Source organism: Lissotriton helveticus, chromosome 2_1, assembly GCF_964261635.1.
Source record: "Lissotriton helveticus chromosome 2_1, aLisHel1.1, whole genome shotgun sequence".
Taxonomy (NCBI): Eukaryota; Metazoa; Chordata; class Amphibia; order Caudata; family Salamandridae; genus Lissotriton; species Lissotriton helveticus.
In genome coordinates this window covers 546,659,494-546,683,473 of record NC_136059.1, presented here as the reverse complement: position 1 = coordinate 546,683,473, position 23,980 = coordinate 546,659,494, and the positions used below count along the sequence as shown (strand labels likewise).

The window sequence follows — 23,980 nt, the reverse complement described above, 5'->3', positions numbered from 1 at the left end:
AACTCTCTGGCCGATGACGAGTGGGCGGGGTTCCAGGACGTCGGAACGCCTTCAAAGGCGGAAGTGCAGCAGGACGAGGTGTGCTTGTACACCAGGAGTGGCGAAGAAGACGGAGGCTGGAGGAAGTAGGACGCGAGCCGTGGAAGCGAACCGAAGTCAGGAGAAGAGGTCCTGCATTACGAGGAGACGCCAGGAGGCCAACGACACCACGCGCCGCCCAGCCACCCACCCGGGGGAGGTGTGTGGCTTGCCCAGGTGCGTAAGACGATCCGGGGTTGGGTGGGACGGAAGGGCGGTCCGGTTGTATCATAACGGGTCCCCTGTCCCTGGTTCCCTACCCTGAGCACTCCTATCCCTCACACCTGTAAATATCCCCCAGAGCACGGGTTCGAGTGGTCCTCACCCCCCTTCCCCGAGTGGTACGGTCGGTTGGACGTTACCCTCATACTGTGCCTTTCTTTTGTTTTCTGCCGGTAACTGGGAGGGAAGACGCCAAGACGGACCCAGGTGACACCAATCCCCGACGAGGCCAGCCAGCCTTACGGAGGTCCAGGACAGCGGAAATCCGAGAGAGGAAGAGGTCCCGTAGTCGATCTCCCCGCCGGACTACATTACCCAGAAAGACTTGTTCTGACCTTTTGTTTGACACATTAAAAACAGTGAAAACTAGAACTCGCCTACTGCCTTTCCCTTCCGTCCCTGTGGTCTCAGGTCCCGCCCAGGTTACAATGGGGTTGCTGGAGGGACTACTTTGGGCTGGTTACATACACTGTGATGCTCAGTGTAAGCGTTGTGCACAGTTACATTTCTTTGATGTAGCAATAACGTATGGAAATGTCCGGCTGAGACATTATTGATATTCTGTTGTGTTATGTTATATGAATTTGTAGAGCACAGCTAATCACTTGTGAGAGTATCTAGTAGCTGAATAGGGCAGGCCTGAGGGGGGAGGAGGAGATCATGCCGGTTTCATCTGGAACAGCCATGTCTTGAGGTTCCTTCGGTAGTCCATGAGTGAGGGGGAGGTTCTGAGGTGTTTCGGGAGGCCATTCAGGTATTGGCTGCGAGTTATCAGAAAGAGCGACCCAAGCTTCTGGTCTTCTTTATGAGAGGAATGTGTGCTCTTGGCTGGGACGCAGATCGAAGGTGTGTGGTAGGATGGTAGAAGTTGAGGTAAGTTGGACCGGTGCTGTGAAGAGCTTCGTAGGAATGGGTGAGTAGCTTGAACTTGCACTATTCCTGGATCGGGAACCAATGGAGATGGCGGAGGTGTAGAGAGAAGTCATTATGTTTGCGGGATGTTCAGAATGACTCTGGCAGCAGTGTTCTTGGTGGATTGGAGTCGGCATAGGACATGGGCTGGGATTACGATGAAAAGGGCCTTTCTGTAATCAAGTTTACTTGTGATAAGAGCCTGGGTGACTGTTCGTCTGGTGTTCATTGGGATCCACTTGATAATCTTGCATAGCATTCACAGGATGTGGAAGCATGAGGAAGAGATGGTGTTGACCTGTCTGATCAAGGTGAGGTTCGTGTCTAGGATAATCCAGAGGTTCCTGGCACGGTCTGCAGGGGTGAGTGGGGGGCCATTTTCGGAGGGCCACCAAGAAGCGTCCCAGGAAGAATGGTTGTTGCCTAGAATTGGGACTTCGGTTTTGTCTGCGTTGAGCTGGGGCATTTGTTTTTCATCCAAGCAGCGACGTTACTCAATGCAGTTGGCAAATTTTGCTTTGGTGGAGCTGGTTGAGTCAGAAAGGAAGATGTCCTGTGTGGAATGGATTACTATGTTGATGTCGTGGGCTCTGACGATGTCCGCGAGAGAGGTGTCATGTAGATGTTGAAGAGTGTTAGGCTGATCAACGATCCTAGAGGGATTTCCGCAGATGAGTTGCTTGGGCTCCGAGGTGTGTGTGTGTGTGTGTAGGGGGGAGTGGGGGGTTAAGTCTAAATCGTTAAGTTGTCTGTGAAGAAGGATATCAACCTGTCGGCTGGTCTGCAGATACCCAAGTGCTGAAACTTTTTGAGGAGTGACTTGTAGACCATATTGAAAGAGGTCGAGAAGGATGAGTAATGGCAGTTTCTCCTCGGTCGAGGATGCCTCTGATGGCCGCAATGAGGGCCGTCTCTGTGCAGTGGTTGGTGCGAAAGCCTGACTGATAAATGTTTAGGAGTTGAGGGAGCTCTAGGTGGTCTGCGAGTTGGGTATTGATGGCTTTCTCAATTGCTTTAGCTTGAAAAGGCAGGAGTGAGATGGGTCTGATGCTGCTGAGGGTGTTGGGGTCCGCAGTTGTTTTCTTAAATAGGGCATTCAGTTCTAAATTCTTCCAGCAAGAATAAAGGTGGCTGTGGTTAGAGAGGTGTTGATGATAGTGGTGAGTGCAGGGGAGATGATGGTTCTTCCAAGGTTGTGTATGAATTGGGGATATGTGTCTGAGGGGGCTTTCAGCAGGATGGTGGTTTCTTTGTTTGGGACAAGCTTCCAGTTGCTTAGCTGCTGTTTGGCTATGAAGGGGATGTCCGACTGGTCAGAGGAATTCATATTGGTATGCTGTGGTTGTTGCAGAGTGCTTGGAATGGGATAATGCGATACAAAAGGGGATGATGGACGGAGCGTTTGTATAAATCAAACACTCACCCCCAGTCAACTGATCTGGGTTTAATCCATCACCATTCTTTAGTTCACTCAGCCACCCCAGTTCAGACATGGCTATATGCAAATCAGTCTGACCCTGTGCCTTATGGGAACAGTCTAGCCCGAACTGCCAAGCCAGGTCTTCCCTGGACCGAAAACAAGCATCCTGGGACCGGTTTCGGATTCATAATCCTCATCAGCCAGGCTATCTTGAATCCAGTGGCCAAGTGAACAAGGGACTCACGTCTGAGCATGGAATGGGATAATGTCAATGTTGGCAGTTGCGGGAATGGATACCTCCTTGACGATAGTAAAGATTTCTTTGCCATTGCAGAAGCTAGCTTCAAATTTGAGAGTTAGGGCCTTTTTAGGGCTCGCCAGCGAGACCTATTGTTGTTGTTTTGCCTCCCAAGGGAGACAGACTGGTGCACGCGCCGATTTGGGTCTGTGGACGCAGTTCTCAGACGCGCACACACAGCCCCTGCTTCCGCTTGGCTCGCATGCAGTAACGGCCGGCGTGCGCGCCCGCACACACACACACACACCCACACCCAGCCCCCCATGCACACACACGCACACAGACACACGCACCCCCCACCCTGCGCTTACCTCGAGTCCTCGGCTCTGCTTGTTTTCTAAAAGCTTTCATTAATTGCAAGCAAACCTACCCCACCCTGCACGTTCTAGCTCGCTGGAAGTATTCCGTATAGCCGCCTTTAAAAACCCTGTCCTTACGCTCCTGGTTGGGCCCTACCTCAGTCGTTCCTCTGTTGGTAGCTGGCAGCTTCACAATCTCCACAGCCGACTCACAGCCGCCTCTGCCTCACCTTTTTGGCATGGTGGTGCAGCAGTCATCCCCTGACAAGTCCCAGTTCGTGGCTAGGCTTCTCAATCACGTCGCATCACCATTACCCAGCGTGGCCGGACAGCCAATGTGCACTCTCACAGCGTGTCTTTGAGCTTGGGCCCAGAGAGCGATGTGCACGCTCACGGCGTGCCTACAACGTGCGCATGCCGCGCTTTCACTTTCCCCTGTCATTACAATGCGAGCATTATAGCAAAGTCTGGAGGCTGCAAACAGAGATGACTGACTCGCGCCGGGTGCCTTTCGTCAGTATTCCTGCCACCCAGGTGGTTATTGTGAACGATGAGGTGAAGGGACAGGTCGGACAAGTGCGAGAAAAGCAGCGTCAGCACTTCGTGACGTGTGCTGCACCCTCACTGGAACACGAGGTGGATTAAAGTCGCCAGGGTCCGCTGCAGCAGCTCGAGGCACCCCAGCGCCAGCTCCACATAGGCTTGTTTAAGTGTGGCTTAGAGAGGTAAATGTGCTATGTAAGCAAATGGTCTGGCGGTTTGTGTGATTTGTAAGGACAGTGTGCATAGCATTCTGTTCCGTCATTGAAATGCTATCGGCTGCTGTCATCGCCGAGTTCAACAGACTCCGCTCTTGAAAGGGCTCTTTCGAATGACATTCCTGAATAAGAACCAGTGTGAAAGCCCTTAAACATGTTCAGCTTATTCAAAAACGACAGAGGGTTGCATCTTCATTGTGGAGCAGTGTTCAAGTGCTAGTGTGCGCGCGCAGCCAACTTTCAGGTCGGTTTAGGTTTTTTCAAACCAAGAGCAGTCATTGCTTGGTATGTGGAAACATACAAACATAATACATACTGGGCAGAAATACTGTGCTGTTGCCACGGCTGCGGATGGACGTCAGTAGCAAAGAGTCATCAATCCTGAAGGTGTTGAATGCAAGATAATGCGATTTTTTTTTTACCAGTGCTGGCAATTATGAAATATTTTATTTGCAGAACTCACAAGGAGTCCTAGATGAGGTCATACATTAACAACCATTTCCAGTTGGCCACAAATCTTTGAGATGCATGTGCTACCAAGAAACCAATACTTTGTTCTTCATAAGAAAGATGCATGGATTTGTCCCTCATTCTGTACCTGTGGTGCGTGTGTTTTTAATGTAATTAGCCTATTTGAGATAAAACAAAATCTAAATCTTTTTCATTGTGATCATTAGCATTGGTTCCGTTATATAGAGGTTTGCTAATTGTTTGACATCGACCTGAAAGAGACAAAGCAATGTCTTTTAATATTTATTTATTTGTAGTATTTATATAGCGCAGACCCAGCCACACGGGCAACAGAGCGTTTTACATATAACTGGAAAGAGAACGGTTTACTATCTCTCTGCTGAACTTTAAATGAGAAGGCTCCACTGAATAGGCGGTTAGTCTTCCACATCATGTAAGTGGATATAGTTTCACTTGCTTTTGAGTGGCTCTTGTAGTATTCTTTCACAAGGATAGTTTCAAAGCATAACACATGGCCAATAAGCTCGGTCGAGCCCCCATACAATAATAATTCATCATTACTTCTGTCTTTGAAGAGTCTGGCTGAACGATGTTATTGCAGTTCAGCATTCGAACAGTATGCCATGACAAGCTTGTGCGATGGCTACATATTTTTTGATTTCTTAATGCAAGCATATGCACTACAAGCATTGGCATAGCCAATAGGTCTCGCTTTTGGGACCTTATATGTGAACTACTGTTAACATGTAGGCAGTAGCGCTTGTGAAAAGCACAGCCCTCTAAAAACAAGCATTTGCAGTGCAATAGGTCTCACATTCACGCGAGTTTGGGCTATTGGCATTGTAAATGACAATGCCTTTTATCTATGTTTTGGTTTGTAAAACATAAATAAAAGGCATTGTCATTTACAATGCCAATAGCTCAAACTCGCGTGAATGCGAGACGTATTGCATTGCAAATGCTTGTTTAAGTATTGGTGGTAGATGTTGAGGGCGGCTTTGTATGTGGATCTTGCAGTGGTGTTTTTGTCGAGTTTCTATTTTCTGTCAAGTTGTATGCAGTAGTGCTTGGACTCCCTGAGGTCGTTCATGTACCACCTGGGTAGTTTGTTTGTCTTGTTTCAGGTGGGCATGGTGCAGTTGGCACAGTCGGGGAGCCATTTATTGAAGAGCTTGGTGTGGACATTGAGGTTCCTGGTGCGATTGGGTGGGCATACCTGTAGGGCCTTGGCCCAGTTTTCTTTGCATATTTTGCCCCAGTGTTTCGATGGTGCTTTGGGCTTTTCTGGAGGAATGACTTGGTGGTCACATATCTGGCAATGTATGATGTAGTGGTAGGATGATGTATGCGGGTCTTGTGGGTGATGGTTGTAGAAAAAAAACACTCCGGATCCAGAGAAATTAAGTTTATTGTACACAATTACAGGAGCAGACAAACAACTACTGCTAAAACCACTGGCTTTCTTTCACCAACCGTACCCCTTAGAATCCTTCTAACATTCTCCCCGCAGTTCCTCCCAACATTCTGGCCCCACATTCTATGTAACAAAGAAACAGAACACACCTCATCCCGTTAGAAAGCAATAAATAAACAAAGACAAATAAAATAATAAAAGCTTGAAACCTAATATTCATTCATTAATCCACATCTACAGCGAAAAAGTGAAATAAAATGGAGACAGACTTTAGGATAAATACAATAGCAAAACATGACGATGCAGTTAATACTTCACTTGTTGCAAGAATTTTACAGGTGATTGGTTTGTGTGCTTCTTCTTAATCCTTCTACCCCTCATGAATTGATTGCACTTTTTAGAGCAGCTCTAACAACAGAGTTATGCTCGCTAGCAAAATTATGCACATGCTCACACAAAGATACATCAAGAAACACATTTCTCTATTCCAAATTCTTTGGACGGTCAAGCGCACTCAAATCAGCACACACTGAACTTCTATGAACTGAAATTCTGATCATATTCCAAATCTTGCCCCCCTGTGACTTTCACTGATCCACCATAAACCTCCACAACCATAATAGGATCTGACCACCTAAGTAATTCCTTCCCAGCCACCACAGGCCTCACAACACAAACCCAATCACCTGAGTAAATTTGAACACAAGAAGACTTTCCTCTGTTCTTCTTCACCACATTGCTCATTTTTTCTTTATATATTTCTACAAGCTCACTGATCTTTTTATAAACAACAACTACAGCAGATTCTCCACCCCAATCCTTCAACCACCAGTGACAGAATCCGGCATAATGGAATAGGACAATAAAGTGTCTTTCCTTCAAGGTAAACCGCCCTTACTGGCCAACTGAATTGATGCTTTAACAACTTGGTTAAACCTCTCAACCGGACTGTTCGATTGGTGAATATAGCTGGCAGTTTTTTTTATGTTTGATACCGCCCCTCAGTAAGTACTCTTCAAATATCTTACTCACAAATTAGGGTCCTTTATTTTAAACACACTCTTTCAGTAGACCTCCTCTGCAAAAATCATCCTCCAAAAATTCAATAACAATCTCAGAAGTCACTTTTTCAATTATCCTAACTTTAGGCCATTTGGAAAAATAAGCAACTAATACCATGGGAAAGGCATATTTCATGGGATCGGTAGAAAAAGGACTCGAAACATATGTAACTAACTTTCTTCATGGCCCTGAAGCAAACTCCATCAATACCAGGCCACCATAAAAACTCATGAATTAGTGGCGGACAGCCACCTGTGTGCCTCATGTCCTATAGAAAAAATGTCCTTCCTGAATCCCAATGGCGGACAACTTTATCTTCTTGAAACAGATAAAAACCATCATACATCAACTCATTTCTCACTTTGAAAAACACAACTACCACTCAACTTCCGCTCTTCAGGCCATCCTTTGGACATATAATCAAAAAGCAATATAATTTCAACACCACCTTTCAAATGATTTTCCAGCATTTCTCTTAAAATCACCCTAAATTCGCCATTCAACTGATACCAGGTCATCCACAATCTTCAACACCTCACAATCATACACTTTACCTGACTTCAACACCATAGGAAGCTGCGACAACAACAACAAAAAAAATCAGCAAGCACATTAATTCTTCCAGGCCCAAATTTCATTCTGAATTGCTACGATTGAAGTTTTGCTGCTAAAAGGGCAAGCCTCGGTGTCAAACAGCTCCCACCCGATTAAAAAGTACACACACAAGAGGTTTAGGTGCCACTCTTAATACGAACTATGTGTCCCACAGAAACTGCCTGAAATTATCAACAGCCCAAGGACACGACACGCCAGTAACTCTTTTTCAATCAAAGAATATTTTTTGCCCAGATTCTCTAAAGACATAAGACACGACCCACTGCTTAGATTTATTTATTTGTAAGAGAGCTGCATCTAAGCCACAGCTACTTGAATCCAAAGCAAAGATACACTCTCGGCCCAATACAAAGGATTTAAGAAAAGGAGTGATGAACAATTTAGTTTTGAGGTCAGTAAAATAATTTTTCTGTTCAAATCACTCCCGCCTCCCACCCCCCAGATATAAATGTATCTTCCCTAACAATCTACGTAAAGGTTCACCTTTGAAAACATCATTGTCAATTAACTTTGAATAGAATTATGTTAAACCCAAAAAAATAATAACTGTTCCTTTGTTTTCAGAACCAGAGCATCCACCACAGCTTTTTTCCCATGTTTTTGCTTTGGTTCAATACCATTCTTTGTAATACAGTGTCTCAAATACTCAATTTATTTGCACTTTAACCTGCATTTCAACTCTTTTAGAGTTGAATCCTTCTGGTCTAGGCGTCCAAGAACATCTCTCAAGGGGGCGTGGCCAGCAGCCAGAGAAGATGGCTGCACAATAAAGCAGCTCTAGCCTCCTCAGTTGTTCTCCCCCCATTATCCGGCACTAATCTGGACACGCACTTGAGTGTGAGGGCATCGGGTGTGGTGCACTATCGCACCAATCGGACAAGAACAGCTTTCCCAGCCGCTAGAAGACCCCGGGTTCTGAGGCTTGTGTAACCATCTAAGCTGCGGAGTGACGCAGATGAGGGCCAAACGCAGTGCCAGCCGTCCCGCTGATGTGCACTCGGAGGCACCGATGCAGGTGACCGCCGCTCACTACCATACACTCGGAGGGGGCTGATCCTTGAGGCCGGCAGCGGCGTTACGAAGCTCCTGGGTGGGCACTCTCAGCCAGTGACAGACCGGCAATAGAATGCAGCAAGTCAAGACCGGCGCCCGGCCAGATCGAGGCTCCATCTGAGAGGCCGGTGAGGTGTGAGCTGGGACACTGGGGCAGGTGATGGTGACAAGTGCCCATAACCGAAGGCGCTGCAAAGCTTGGGAGTCAAGAGACAAGGCATACAACAGGGCGCATAACAGCAACCTCGGGCAGCCGGATTCACTTGAGCCAGGCGTGATAGCCAAATCATCGCAGCTCTAAATTCCAGACACAACTTTATCGCACGGAAGAGCCATACTGCGGCAACCAGCACGTGCACGCACTACAGGGGCATGAGAGATCGCAAGGGAAAGCTGACAGGCCGCATGAGAAGGCTCGGACAGGCGGTGGTGACTACCCTGCAAATATTCACGCTACGTCATTGTGTGCATCACTTCTGGGGCAGTAGTGGCGGGCGCGGCTCGAATCAGCCCAAGCTTGACACATTTTATTGACAAAAGGTGCAAGATGGGGCAGCGGTGCAGCCGGACCCTAAACAAGAGTCACTGCAGAAGCAGACTGAACAGAGCTCCCCACTTTGCAGGATATAATGGTGGCCATCAACAGCGTGAGTACCTCCTTAGAGGGGCGCTTGGACTCAGTATCCGCAGACATCTCCCTACTACGGGCAGACTTAAGGAACATGGAACTTGAGTCAAAGAAGTGGAGGATGTAACCCACGGTCTGATCGCGGACACAAAGACTTTAGAAAAACCAATATCAGATCTGCAAGCCACCAGTAAAATCCTAGCAGCACACCTAATGATTACGAGGACAGATCTAGGAAAAACAACATTAGAATCCTGGGTGTGCCAGAAAAGGCTGGTGGACCAGCTACAGCCCTCTTTGTGGAGGACCTAGTCACGAAACATCTGCAACCTCGGAATCTCTCCAGCTATTTCTCTATCGAACTGGCACATCGGGTGCCGGAAGGCAGACCCAAGCCGGCGTGCCCCCCAGGCCCATCCTGGCTAGTGTGTTTAACTACATAGACTGGCACATTATTCTCCAAACTGCAAGAAGCGCACCGCCAATTAATTTTAAAGTAGTACAATAAAATTCCTTCCTGACTTCACCATAAAGGTGCAGAGGCACTGCTTCTTGGAGGTAAGAAAAGGCCCTCAGAGAGAAGGAGCTGAAGTAAGCAATGCTGTTTCCAGCCACGCTGAGGGCCGAGGGAGAAGGTAAAAGCTGTTTTTTCACCGTGCCGGGGGATGTCTTAGAGTGGCTGGAGGGATGGCGGAGAGTAGGGGATCCAGATAATCCAGACAGACTAGGGTGGCGAATGGTGAAGACTCAGAAACTAAGCCACCATAACACTATCTGCACTTCGTGGTTCAACCTTATTTGTGCCCAAGAGACACTGAGCGTTCCCTGGAACGCTCGAGCCGCCCCATAGACTTAAGTAAAACTGTAAATGTGGCATGCTATTCAGCATTTTGGTAAGGACTGGGGTAGCTGTCAACATAACAGTAGGAGAGACGGTTGAGTATATCAAAAACTGCACCCATAGTCACTGTAGCAAAATGTCCAGTGAATGTTGAGGGCGGGCGGCAGGGTTGGACTGGCACATGGATCCTCAGTTACAGGGAAGGGTGGGAGAGGGGTACTCTGCAACGTTGAGGAGACAGGCAGTTCTGGAATCATCATGCAGTGAGGGAGGGGGGATATTTCTCCAGGGGGGTGTTTGTTGTAATTTATGTTATATTGTGCAGTGGCAACAGCAGAATAGCTCGCTAACGGCATTTCAGAGACCACACCTCTTACCACAGATAAAAGTACAACACATGCAGCTCAGGACACAAGTTAACCAAGCCCACATAATAGGCAGATTCATCTATCGCTTCTATAGTTGGAACCACAAAACAATCACTGAAAATACCCTTGTGACAGACATGTCCCCGATGGATGGGAGGGAGGAAATGTCTTTCAAATACTCTCTTGGAATGTTAATGGACTAGGGGACAAACTCAAAAGAGGTGTAGTGCTTCAATACATTAAAAGACAGGCTCCAGACGTGGTCCTGCTTCAGGAAACCCACCTGGTCTGGAATATCTGTGTGACGCTTAACAGATGGGGATACAAGCTTATTGTGCACTCGGCCTATATACCCCCTGCACTACACAGCGTGGCACTTCCAGACATGAGTAAAATGATTCTAGAATTTCCAGAAGGGACACTAGTGATAGGAGGGGATTTAAATATGACCCTAAGAACCACCCCACGCACCTGAAATACAATGGCTGAATTAATGACTGCCCTTGGCCTAGTAGACGTGTGGCGTGAGGCCCACACTGGAACAAAGCAATTCACATTCTACTCGGGACGCACCATAGCCTGTCCCGAACTGACCATATACTAACTACAGCAGAAGACAAACAATACTTCACAGATGTCAAATATCTAGCCAGAGGGATTTTGGACCACGCACAAGTATGGCAAAATACAGTCTGGGTAGGAAATCCACACGTAGATCTGTATAGCTCAGTACATGGTATCTCACAATCCCGCATATCACAGCCAGCATTGTCAAATCTACTGGAAATAATTTTAATGAAAATGGGGGTCACTTCAGTCTCCCCAGACTACCTGGGAAGCCTACAAGGCGGACTTAAAAGGACAGGCGCTCTCTCTCATGGTCGGACATAGAACAAGACAAGAGAAGAGGGATAAACTGTATACAATGGAGCGCAACATATTGGCTTTGGAGCAGTCCCCCACCTCCTTGACGGACGAGGACACCAATCACACACTATATATAAAGCGTCAGGAGTATAAGAATCTAGAAACTGCAAGAGGCAGACTTCGGGCGATGCAGCATAGGGTCTATGAACCCGGAGACAGGGGGGGTAAATTACTCGCTTGCCTGGATGAATTGGAAAAGGCGGATAGATGGGTAATGACAATACTGGGAGCGGAGAAATGGCAGTGCGACCCTCAGGAAATAGCAGAGGCCTTTGCGGCCCACTACGTGCATCCCTACCCCCGGGGGAGTCAGGCACGGCAGGTGTATCCAGAGAGTTATTAGCAGATATCCAGATTCAGACCCTGCCAAACGAGGACAGGCAAGCGCGCTAAGACGATCTCACGCAGGAGGAAATAACTACGGCTAGAAATAGCGTACAGTCCGGTAAAGCCCTGGGACCGAATGGTATCCCAATAGAGCTCCTCAAGTTAACAATGTCCAAATAGGCGCCTTACCTCCTCAATATGCATGAAGAGAGCAGGCAGCTGTGCATGTTATCTAGTGATCAGAGATTGGCCTCTATCGTGGTTATACATAAGAAGTGCTTGATATCTCTCCTTAACTTGGAGGTTAAAATTCTGGCTAGCTATGCGGCTGATCCCAGTGGTGACCAAACTTGTGCATCTGGACCAGTCCAGATTCATGCCGGGTCATAATACTGCTCTAAACCTGAGGCGGTTGAATGGTGTGTTGGGGAGGAGAGACTCAATTCACGAGGGCGCAGCAATACTGTGGTTGGACGCTCGCATGGCCTTCCACACTGTTGAATGGCCATACATGTTTGCCATCCTAGAGCGCATGGGCTGGGAAAAATGTTATCATAGGGATTCAACTGCTATATACTGAACCCTTGGCCCAAGTGGTAGTAAACAGGCCAGTGTCGAATACCTTTACTTTAAATCAGGGAACACAACAGGCTGTCTGCCATCTGTGCTCCGGTTTCCTCTGATAGTGGAGCCCTTAGCGAGTTGGATACAGGGAGATCCAATAATCTGTGGGCCGAGATAGACAGCGGAGTGTGAAGAAAGAATTTCGCTCTATGCAGACGAGATACTGCAGTATGTTGCGTCGCCACAAGCCTCCATCGGCAGGATACTTCAGATTTGTTCCAATTTTGGGAGATACTGGTCCAGGTCGGTGTTGTCCCCCCCCCCCTGCAGGGACTGGATCCTGTCCTTCCTGCTGGCTCTGAAGCGAAGATTGCGACAGAGGGATTCATATACTTAGGTATTTATGTCACTACCAGAGAGGAACTTTTTTATGAATGCAATCTCTTTGCTCCGCTTGCCCGTCTTCGGGGAGATGTGCAAAACTGAAAACTGGAGAGCCTTGACGCTCTCCCTATTAGGAAGGGCAGCATTATTTAAAATGATGGCATTACCACGGTTTCTCTATGCTCTGCAGAATACGCCCTATAAAATCCCCGAAGCATACTTTAGGTCAATAGATGGAGGTAAGAAACTTACTCTGGAAAGGGAAGCCAACCCGTATCGCAGCCCACAAACTTACCAGAGGCGGTACGGCAGGGGAATAGCCTTACCGAGTGTATGTGCATAGTACTGGGCAGCCCAATTAGTGGTCATAAATAAATGGGCACATCACCCACCGGGTGACCCGTCATGTCGTATGGATGAGTGGTTGATGGGAGCTGAGGGTACAGCGAAGCATTATACACCAACCCAAAAAAACAGAAACTCATGAGACCAACAGCCCAAACGGTTACCATTTTGCACAGAGTTACAAAACACCACGGGTGGGCCAACACAGTGACGCTTGTCACACTCCTCTGATGGGCAGAGCTCTTGGGGAGGCTGGGGCGTTACCAGGGCTTCAACAAATGGGACACCATCTGCATTTCAAGGTTGAGTGATTTGTGAGCAAGGGGAAAAATAACCCCATTTGCAGAAATACAGAAAGAGTATGAGTTATTTGAGAGAGAAACCTTTAGACTGTCACAAATACGACATGCTTTCAAGGGTGCTGTCCCAGTTGGGGAAGAAATACCGGAGGCCTCGCCAATGGAAGACAGGCTCCTGTCCGAATATACGCACCACAAGGCCATATTGCTGACCAACAAAACAAGCATTGGCATAGCCAATAGGTCTCACCTTCGGGACCTTATAAGTATTTAGTTATGCCGCACAATATCCTTGGTGCAACAACATCAACTGTTGCATGGCTAAACACTTATAAGGTCCCAAAGGCGAGACCTATTGGCTATGCCAATGCTTGTTTGTGTTATAGTTACAATTTCTTCTATATTGCTGTGTAAGGTTCTTCATTTTAGCCCAATTAGATTTGCACGCACTATCAAAATGACTACCTAGGTTATAGCGGCTGCAGGGCGGGCCAGGTTAGCGTTCGAGTCATAGCCCCAGCCTGCTGTAATCTCTGCCCCCTGAACTGTGGGCACTGATGAGAAATCTGGTTGTTTTCAGCAAACTGTATGTCTCAGATAATTTCTTCATAAACCAAAAATGAAAACACCCATATTGACTGTACATTTCTATGGGCCCTGGGCCCACTCATGTCGTCATTTTATGAAAAAGTTCCCTTTCTTCGCTGTTCACTAAAACAGTCAAAGAAAATATGACTGTTTCAAAGCAAGTGCCACAGTTAAATATGAGCAAGTTAATAAACCCCTAGGAAATAAAAACAGACTTTGTTTAAAGGTGAGTATTCATGTCTTTTCCATCACGTACATACCTGAGCTTATTTTCCTCTGTGTTCTTTTTTGAAATGCAGGTTTTTTGTTTGAAAGTAATAAACTAAAATAATAAACTCAGACCGAAGGCAGCACCCATAAAGGTCACAGACCTTCAGTCAGTGCCATGGTTGGGGGAGGGGGTGCATTGGGGCAAAGAGTGTTTGGGAGATCTGAGACAAGGATGGCATCAGCTATTTACTGAGGGGCTCCCACAGTTAAGCAGGGAACCTGTGAACCCGAAAAGTGCTAAAGAACGGTAGTCCCCATCCACTAGCCCACACAATAAACCTGGAACAATGAATAAAGGATCAGAAACCAATAATTTAGGATGGGGTACATATGCAAACATTATTTCTTCAAACACCAATGCGCATTGAAACACAACCAGAACTACAGTGGTGTGTCTGAGATTTATTCCACCGCTGGCCTCCTTCCTCCCCTCTCAAAGGGCGGTTGACACGGGGAGATTTTCCGGAGGCAAGGATTTAAATGCTATCGGCGAAGGACGCCATCCTTCATTGAGTGGGGTCGCACTGTACATTTTCTATATTTCAACGAAACCAGAGGGAGATATGTGTTGTTGTATTAACAAACAACTTCTAAATAAATAAGTGGCTGAACGGCCAGAGCGTCAGATTTTGAAGCTGGTGAATCAGGTTTGAGTCTTGCCGGTGGCTCAAGCATCCTGTGATTTTGGGTAAATCACTTATTCTCCCCGTGCCTAAAAATTAATGTGTCCGTCCATCATGTAACTGATGCTCATGTAAAGCGCTTTGATACCTTTGGGTCGAGTTCGCGCTATATAAAACTACAAATACAAAAAATAAAAAAAAACATACTTGCCGTGAAGCAGTAAGGACTTTGCCGTGCAGCTAAGAGCTTAGCAACGCGAACGAGATGTTCTTGTCGCAAGACCTTCTGACTGGAAAAATGGGCGATTTATAATAGGCGCGAATGAACCACAATAACTTTTGTGTGGCTTGGACCCGATATATATGTATTCTACGGACTCAATGGAAAGCTCGATCTTAAAAGAACATGTGGCGCAACTTGTCCGTTCAAGGCCAGCAGTGACTAGAACCCAAACAGAGATGATGTCCACACATATTTCTGTATCAAGAGTGCCACTAACAGGAAATCAAAACAAGGGGATGGGATGGGGAATCATTGGTAATGCGCGGGCTGCAAGGGAGAAAACAGCCCTACGAGCAGGAGGAGGCAGCTGCAGCACGAGGAAAGTGAGTGAGGAGCAGTACTAAGGGAGCCGGCGAGAGCAGGGGGAGGAGAGCAAGCAGCATCATCAAAGAACAGGAAAGGACAAGACACGCACAACGCTTCTCTTGCGGGAGCGAGCAGCGGCGCCATATGTTTAAAAAGCGTGTGCAAGATAATTAAAAACAGATGGCGCCGCTGCTCTCTCCCACAAGGGAAACGCCAAACGTGCACGAGTGCCAATAGAAGCCAATGCAAAACATGCACGCGTTTAAGCAAAAGTCCTGAGGGATTGCAAAAGGTCCCCTCCTATGCAGCGCTTAAGGGATGCATAGGCGAGACCTAAAAATTATCCATAACTTACCTGACCCAGTTCATAGTCATCCTGAGCATTGTCAGGTTGATATCAGAAACAGAGGAAGAGGATTGGCGGGAGGCGCTGGCATTGCCACGAGAAGTTGGAATCTCATCAAGACTGTGACTTGTCCAATTAAAAATACTCCACAGATCATACACTGCATGCACCACGTTGGTCAAAATGGGCAAGAAAGTAGAGGCAGAGTGCAGAAGATTATGTGGGGGTATCGGCACCTTTTATCATAATATCTGGGAATGTCCGGCAATCAGGATATACTGGGAAACACTAATCACATGTATGAAAGAAGCTAATGGTGGGGTTATTCGATTGTCCCCGGAGCTGTGCCTGTTAAACATATAGGAAGCAACTGACATGAATCGTGCAGAGCAGCTCTGAACCACTATGGGGTCTCATGATCGCAAAACGTAATATAGCTCGGAGATGGGGAGTGGTGGGATCACCAACTTTAATTGAATGGGAGAGGGATATGGACTGGTACAATGAGCTCTGTCAGCTATCTAGATTGTTTTGTGCAATTGAAATTATGTCTAGACTAGATCACAAATGTATAAATATTAATCTATGGTCTGGAGAGTTGAATAGACCATGTCTACAACATAGGTAGACTGTTGTCCTACACTTGACCAATGTTCAACACTCCATAATGCGCATCGATAAAGAAGTAGACAACCAACAACATAGCCATTACTTATTGCATATATTCACAATCAAATATCCAAATATCATGCACTGTTTTCTTTGTGTAAGGCTATCAAGGACACCAACATAAAGCACACAACATGACTTTAGTTTAAAATCTTTAAGTCCCTGGTCACCCCCCCCCTTGTCCCTCTAAAGAAGTAATTGATCCCCAGAAACGTTGTACTGAATTGGCCCATTTCTTTGCCACGAAGGTAGCTGACATATATTCAGCCTTCTGACACTACCGAGCCCACCGTCCCTTTGACTCTGCCTGTTCCCCCCCATAGCATTTGAGTCCTTCCCTGTGTTAGATTTGCTCACGGTGCAAAGACTCCTTAGGAATCTTAAGTCCGGCTCCCCTCTAGACATCGTCCCTCCATCTGTACTTAAACAGGCCTCGGCCACTGTTGCTCCTATTATTAGGGATGTCATCAACTCCTCCTTGATGGCAGGTGTAGTGCCCCCGCCATGGAAGCAGGCCAGAGTTAAGGCTTTATAAAAAAAAACTAGCCTTGACCCGGAAGACTGGTCTAACTATCGACCCATTTCTCTGCTGCCAGGACTTAGTAAAATTGCAGAGAAACATGTCAACCTTGCACAATCTTCGTTCATTGAGAACGAGGGAGCCCTGCATTCCACCCAAACGGGCTTCAGAACTAAGCATAGAACAGAGACTGCTCTGGTTGCGGTGGTGGAGGAGACTAGGAAAATTGTTGACGCAGGAGGCTGTGCGGCGGTGGTGATCCTGTTGGACCTCAGCGCAGCCTTAGACACGATTAACCATCCACTCCTGATTCACCGTTTGCGGGAGGCTGGCATCGCAGGGGTTGACCTTAAATGGCTCCAGTCCTTTTTGTCAAAGAGAACCTTTTCAGTCTTTGAAGATGATGCAGCATCCAAACAACTTCCACTGCATTACGGCGTTCCCCAGGGATCTTCATTGAGCCCGAACATGTTTAACATCTACATGAGGCCTTTGGCAGATGTGGTTCTTCCCTGGGGAATTCAGGTGGTTACCTATGCCGATGACACGCAGTTGGTTGTTTCCCTTGCTAGGGCGGATGCTGTGGATTCTGGGACTAACAACTTGTCCCCTTGTCTTACTAAGGTTCTCGAATGGATGGATGCCTCTTTTCTACAGCTCAACGGAAAAAAAACCGAGATTATGTTGTTGGGATACAAGGCCCCCATTAATCTATTTTTGTTGGCCAAGTTGTCTGGGCCCTTCTCCTACCCCGAAGAACCAAATCAAGAGTCTGGGGGTTTGGCTTGACCCCACTCTGGGCTTTCAAGTTCAGGCTTGTAAGGTTGCCTCGACTTGTTATGGCCTTTTGAAGCTCTTAAGGAAGGTGCTGACCCTTCTTCCGTTCGAGGCGAGATGGATCCTTGTCCAGTCCCTGATTCTCTCTCGACTGGACTATGCGAATGCGGTATATCCGGGTGCACCCTTGGGCACTATTAAGATACTTCAGTCCGTCCAGAACTGTGCAGCCCGTATGCTCTTGGAGGTTCCGAGACATGGCTCGTCGAAGGCTGCCGTGCGATCTTTTCATTGGCTACCGGTGCAGGAAAGGATCCGGTTTAAAACCATGGGCATGGCCCATAAGTCGATAACTAATAACGGTCGGGCCATCCTGCGCCCTCTGTTTTGCCATTATCAATCTTCCAGAGGGTCAAGCGCTCTCGTACATGGGGACGCTGGTTCGCAGTTCACGCAGCTAAAAGCTGGAATCAACTTCCCGATAATTTACAGCTCGAACCCAATCATCTAGCGTTTAGAAAACGGCTGAAGACCTTCCTGTTCTGTTGAATGGTGTTATTCCGTTATGGGTCAAAAAGTGCTGGGATGCCTCTGGGTAGCCAGCGCTCTACAAATATGTACTCATTCATTCACTCAAGTGACAAATTGCAGAAGTGCTTAGCAAAACAATACAAAAGATGCACATAAAACACAAATAGAAAGTGGTTCATCCTATCTATATTGACTGGTTCAATATACACCCAATCATCTTTAAATCTATTTAAAGAATGGTCAGCCACTGCAGTTTTCCAGGGGTTACTCGCAAAACGTAGCACGTGCCTGGCTCGGATTCATATTCTATTGACCAAGGTATTTTGTAAAGCCATTCAGATTTCTCTGCTCCAGCACTGGAACTCGGAAACTCTTTTTCATTGTCTATGCCACTTGCTGCTACTCTTCTGATTTCCAGAAAGGAATTGAAAACCTTTATGTTGATTGGAAAGGGAAAGCTCACCTCCATGGCTCTGTGGCATGCAACTCTGCCTTGAATTCCCCATAGGGAGTATCTGCCAGTTCTCTGAAACCAGGTCCTGCGGTTCATCAATGAGCCAAATGGATGCCATATGCGTTTGTGCATACAATGTGCATGCAATTCAATGAGCTTGAAGCATATGTGCGACTGTTGACAGCTGATATAATGGAATCTATTTTGTTTCCAAAATGGAAGCCGCATATAAGATGTTTGTTTTGAGGGAGCTTGTCAGACAGCAGATGTAGATTGCCAGGCTCTCCAAACACGTCCCTGAGATTATTTTAGTGAATCTAGAGTGAGGAGGTTTGGAAACAGACGGTTTTAGCTGAAATGTAGAGCAAAGCCCATGTCCTTTTCTGCTTTATTGTTCCAACAAAGTGGTACTGCCAGGTAAGTCAAGTGGGGAAGCCTCTTCTTCCTTGCCATCATTTTGGGTTTCTCCTAACAGGAGACTTGCAGATTCTCCTCACCTTCCTGCTAACACCTGAAGACAAAGACTAAGGATAGACCAAGCTGGGAGAAATAAGCAAAAGACAGGGAATGCAGATGCTGGCCCAAGAGCTGGACTTGAAAACTACATAAACTCGGTCTGCAATCTTAGAAAACATATGGGACAAAAACTACCAGCCAGAGTACCAAGAGTCCTGTGCACCACAATCCAGTATTCCACACCACTGAAGACCAAGAAACTCCATGGTGTGTCTGTGCGTTAACAGCCAGCTACTCTTCAAGGTTTGAGACAGGAATGTGGAAGCTCTGCTGTCCGCAAAAGGAAAAGCTACCACAGATTTGCCCTGAGGGAAGGAGCACGTCAGCTGCTGAGGAGAAGAGCCACTGGACAAGGAAAATGGTGCCTAGAATAGAAAAGAACGGAGAAGAGCTAAGGCAGAATATCTGAAAGTTACCTGTTGTAGCCGGTGTGAAAGACCTGCACCATCAGGCCATGTAAGTGAGGCCTTGAGCCACTGGTGCGTGCATAAGAAACCATGGCAACTGATAAAAACGAAAAGCTCATGAGGACTAAAATCACATCCTGTGCTCTCCCTGGAAGACAGATCTAGTTACCTGTAATGGAACATTGCAACTTAGTCGGCAGTAATCCCAGAATGAATCCAAGCTCTATGAGAAGTTTGATGCTCATCACACCAGTAAACGGTGCAGGTCTTCGGCCTTGGTTGGATTCCCTATGACGATTGGGGGTGGTCACTTCTCTTTGTTTAGATGGTGGGTTTTTCGACCTTGGTCTCAAGAAGCTCACCCCCAGCGTAGACTTACCAGTCCAGATCCAGCAGAGACGCCCTCACCCTAATCCAGTGACTGTCACAATGCCCACTTTCAGTGCAAATGAGTGCACCGATGGTTGACTATTGGCCAGGCCAAGGGAGAGTCAGCACGATCATCCTGGACACTTCAAGAGGGTACAGCCTCAGCCCCACACCAACACCAGCAGGCTCAGCCTGTACAAGTTGAAGACTAAAGGGTCATACTGTTCCTACAAATTAAGTAGGACTGTGTAGCCGGACACCATAAACGCCAGAATATGGGGGCTGAGTCCACAGATAGAGTGCGTTGGCCCAATTCCTAGCTAGCTTGCAGTATCCAAACTAAGCCCTACCCTTCCAGGGTTCCAGATGGTATCTGCAACCTCAGAACATGACCACTCTAATTCCCCAACGAAATAGTGGAAACAGATCTACCCTTTTGTTGTTTACTTTCAAATGACAAAGGCACAAGAAAGATACCAATTGGCTTTTCAAACATTCAGTGAATCGATTATATTCTTGAATAGAAAGCATGAGCTGCAATTATTTGGAGGATGAAACAAAGCATTGTAACCAACATTAAACAATGGTGAAAAAGATAAACCTCTCAACAATTATAACACTACTGTGATTATGAATATATGTATAATACTATCTAATACCACCTACGCTATTGAGAGCATAGTGGGAGTTCCCTCTGCTAGACATCTTGGACAACCTAACCCTCCTTATCTGTGTATGGTGTGCAGGGATGTGGAATTCCTATAGCCCGACGCCCAGGACATATTGTTTGGGGTCAAGGGCAACAAGTTTTAATGTGCATTTTGTCCTTGGGACAAGCAGGCCCAACCCCCTGAAGTTCAGACCCTTTGGCTGCCAGTTTGCAGTACCACATTAAGGATCAAGGAAGGGCACTGCCTGCAGTTAAGTTAATATTCGTGTGCATATGTTAATACTGTTCAAATTTGTATTCATGGTTCATTAATTGAGAGCCTTTATTATTAGGCTGAGCGCTCTCAGTAAATGTAAGTTCTGACTGCACTACTGACAGTGGTTTCAGTATAAAAATGTGGACACACGGTTTCAAAGTTTAGCAATATGAGGCTATGCATAATGCTCCCCGAATGCTCTCTGATTAGATGCAAATATTTTCAGAATCTTGAAAGCAAGATTAATGATTCTTTGCTTTCAATATAAAATGTCCCTAAAACAATGAAAGTAGGAAAACATTTTTTGTGATAAACTACTGTAAAATTTCAGGTACCATTTCTTTGCATCATTTAGTAAAATGTGTTGAGGCATGCTAGTATTTCCCCAAAATATTCATATTAGAAAATCAGTTTCAATAAGATTTTGGGAAACAAAAATAAACAAGCACTGGCAAAGCCAGTATGTCTGAAATGGTGGTCAACTTTTTAGCTTTGGCAATGCGTGACTTGTTGTGGCATGGTTTTTGTAAAGCCTTATTGATGTGAGAGCTGCCGGACCCTCACCATTATAACAAACATTGGCAAAAGCAAAAATTGTTTTTGGTCTCAAAAAAGCACACACTGCCATGTTAGTTACTGGCACTGAACAAAACTACTTTGTGTGCCGATATGCTCCTTACGAAAGACGAGAATGCTGTCACTCACGTGAAGTCAGCCGATATAGAGAGAGAATTTTAATAAACACTAAAGGTCATGGTTAACACCAGACCAAATTAGGGGCCCAATTATCAAAGAAAGTCTCGAAAGTTAACCCTTGGTTTATGTCCTTGCATTAAGGGCAGCTATATGGCTTACGTGAATTCACAAGAATTTACAGCAGTAGGGCAAAAAAATAGTACTCCTAGAAAATATTTGTGAACTGCATTTTAGCATGATCAAATATGCATGTGTAGATTTGCTCATGCGAGTGTTTGCAAGTTTATTTTCCCTCCAACCACTTGTGTCATGAAGCTAATCTGATGTAGAGCAGGCTATTGTCCTTTGCAAGATGAGGTTTAGAGTTAACAGGGTTGCATTGCCATTCAATGAGGAGGGATTCAACCGTGGACGAGGCACAAGACTAAGAACGTTTCCTAAAAATAGTTCCAACTCAACCTGTTGAATACTTCTGTTTAAAGACACTATCTGCTAATGAATCGAAACCAAGAGGAGCTAAAAATTATAAGAGCCTTGAGAAAGCCCCAGCCCTGTTAGGCCAATAGGGGGCAAAACATGTGTTGACGGCCCACAAAATCACTGTATTGAACGATACCATGAACATGATGAAACGATTGATCTGTGAATTAAAAGTATAATACCTCAAATGAAACAGGACTGGGTAAGTTTCTTTGCATGCTACATCAGAGTGATGAAATAACATGAAAATAAACAAACAATATTCCTAAGCTAAACAGGAGGACTAACTCAACCCTTACATAATCACTATTTACTGAGTCAAGTAAGGTCCAAACCTCGAGTAGAGTCCTACCGCTCATATATAAAAAAAAAAGGGCATTATCAAACCAAGGGAGAGAGTACCTGGACCTTAATAATTTGAATAACTCCCTGCCTGCATCTCCATCACAGTGTACAGCGCTCCAGGACAATCCCAGCAGAAGTGATCCTCTGCAAAATTTGGCTAAAAGACTGTTTGTATAATAAAAGCACTGTTACTAATGCACTGTGTCAAAGCTGATGCGATGGTTAGTCTGGAGTCTTAGAGCAGTCTCCAATCAGACAGCCAACTGCAAGGGCACCGCGTTCAATGTTCCTAGTCTTGGACAGAGCGTAACAGCAACATGATAAATATGCTTACTAAGAAATGTGCTGCATACAGAATAATTTCTAAAATACAATGTTGTTTAAATGCAAAGAATGTAAAAAGTCACCATTAGAAAAGGATGTCAAGTTAAAACGTGTAACTAAAATGGAGACTGTGCGTGGGCCCTGTTGAACCTCACAACAAAAGAGCTCCCAAATAAGGTACAGGACAAGAAAGAGATACTGCGTGTTTAAGACTATTGTGGGACATGTTATGCTCTGCGTATTATCACCTTTTCAGGAGGGGGTGAACAAGGAACACAAACGAAGGCTATCCTTCCTTATTACGTACAATTGCACATGCTGGGATTTGTATTTACAGGAGCAACTTAAGAATCATTCACTGCATCCATCAGCTAAGGCATTATTTTACTTATCGTACAGCATGACATCGCCGTACAAATGCTTGTGTACATCACTGCATCGTGTAATAAAAGTACTGTACTTTCTCTCTTATGTAGAAGCAGTGGCTTGACGATTATTTTTATTCACTGAATTCTGAGTCTTTAGCCCACCCTCGCACCTTCCTTGAGTACTTGCACTGCTCAATTTTGCTATCATGAAAGCATGGTGCAAATGGGTGTTATATGTGATGAGTGTTGGACTTTATTAAAATAAAACCCAAGGACACTTGTGGTAAAAGCCTCAGGCTGCCATAGTTTGATCTCAGTAACCTGTTCTAGCATTTTTCCTTCATAACGCGATAGAAATCTGGTTTACACCAATTCTTCACATATTTGCAGATTTTATTGTGATATAGTTTAACTGTATATTTTGTCTCATATTTTTTCTACAGCACTCTTCCAGCCTTTGGCAAGGAATGCGCTTTACAAATACATAAATAAATCGAAGATGGGGTGGTGAAAGTTTACTCCAGTGTGCAGAATCTAACGTTTGCTCAACTAAAAATCTCAAATATTAAAAAGTAACCTAATTTTCTTCGTGACAAGCACTTTGTTTAGACGCCAAAGAACACTTCCTATAATCACAGATAGCTGTGTCATCGAACAATAGCTTCCAAAGATATATGCACCAACTTGCCTAATAGTAGAGGCCCACAACGCTTAAATTCTGCACACAAAAAATGCCTCTCCATTAGGGCTTAGATTGTACAAGGGTTAATAAATGTAAAGAACTGCGACAGCATCTGAAATGTCTATCATAACTCATACTTGTCTGAGATCACATCGTTTTCTTAACTCTAAGTACAGTGATTTAATATGCATGATAAATAATACGCACAAAAGATG

The 23,980-nt window shown here is 45.7% G+C and overlaps 1 protein-coding gene across 2 annotated transcripts in view; it reads right to left on the bottom strand.

The window, feature by feature from the left end:
- Window positions 1–23,980, bottom strand: part of AP3B1 (adaptor related protein complex 3 subunit beta 1) — a 1,831,130-nt gene that overhangs the window by 1,704,948 nt on the left and 102,202 nt on the right. The gene's annotated exons all lie outside the window — the stretch shown is intronic.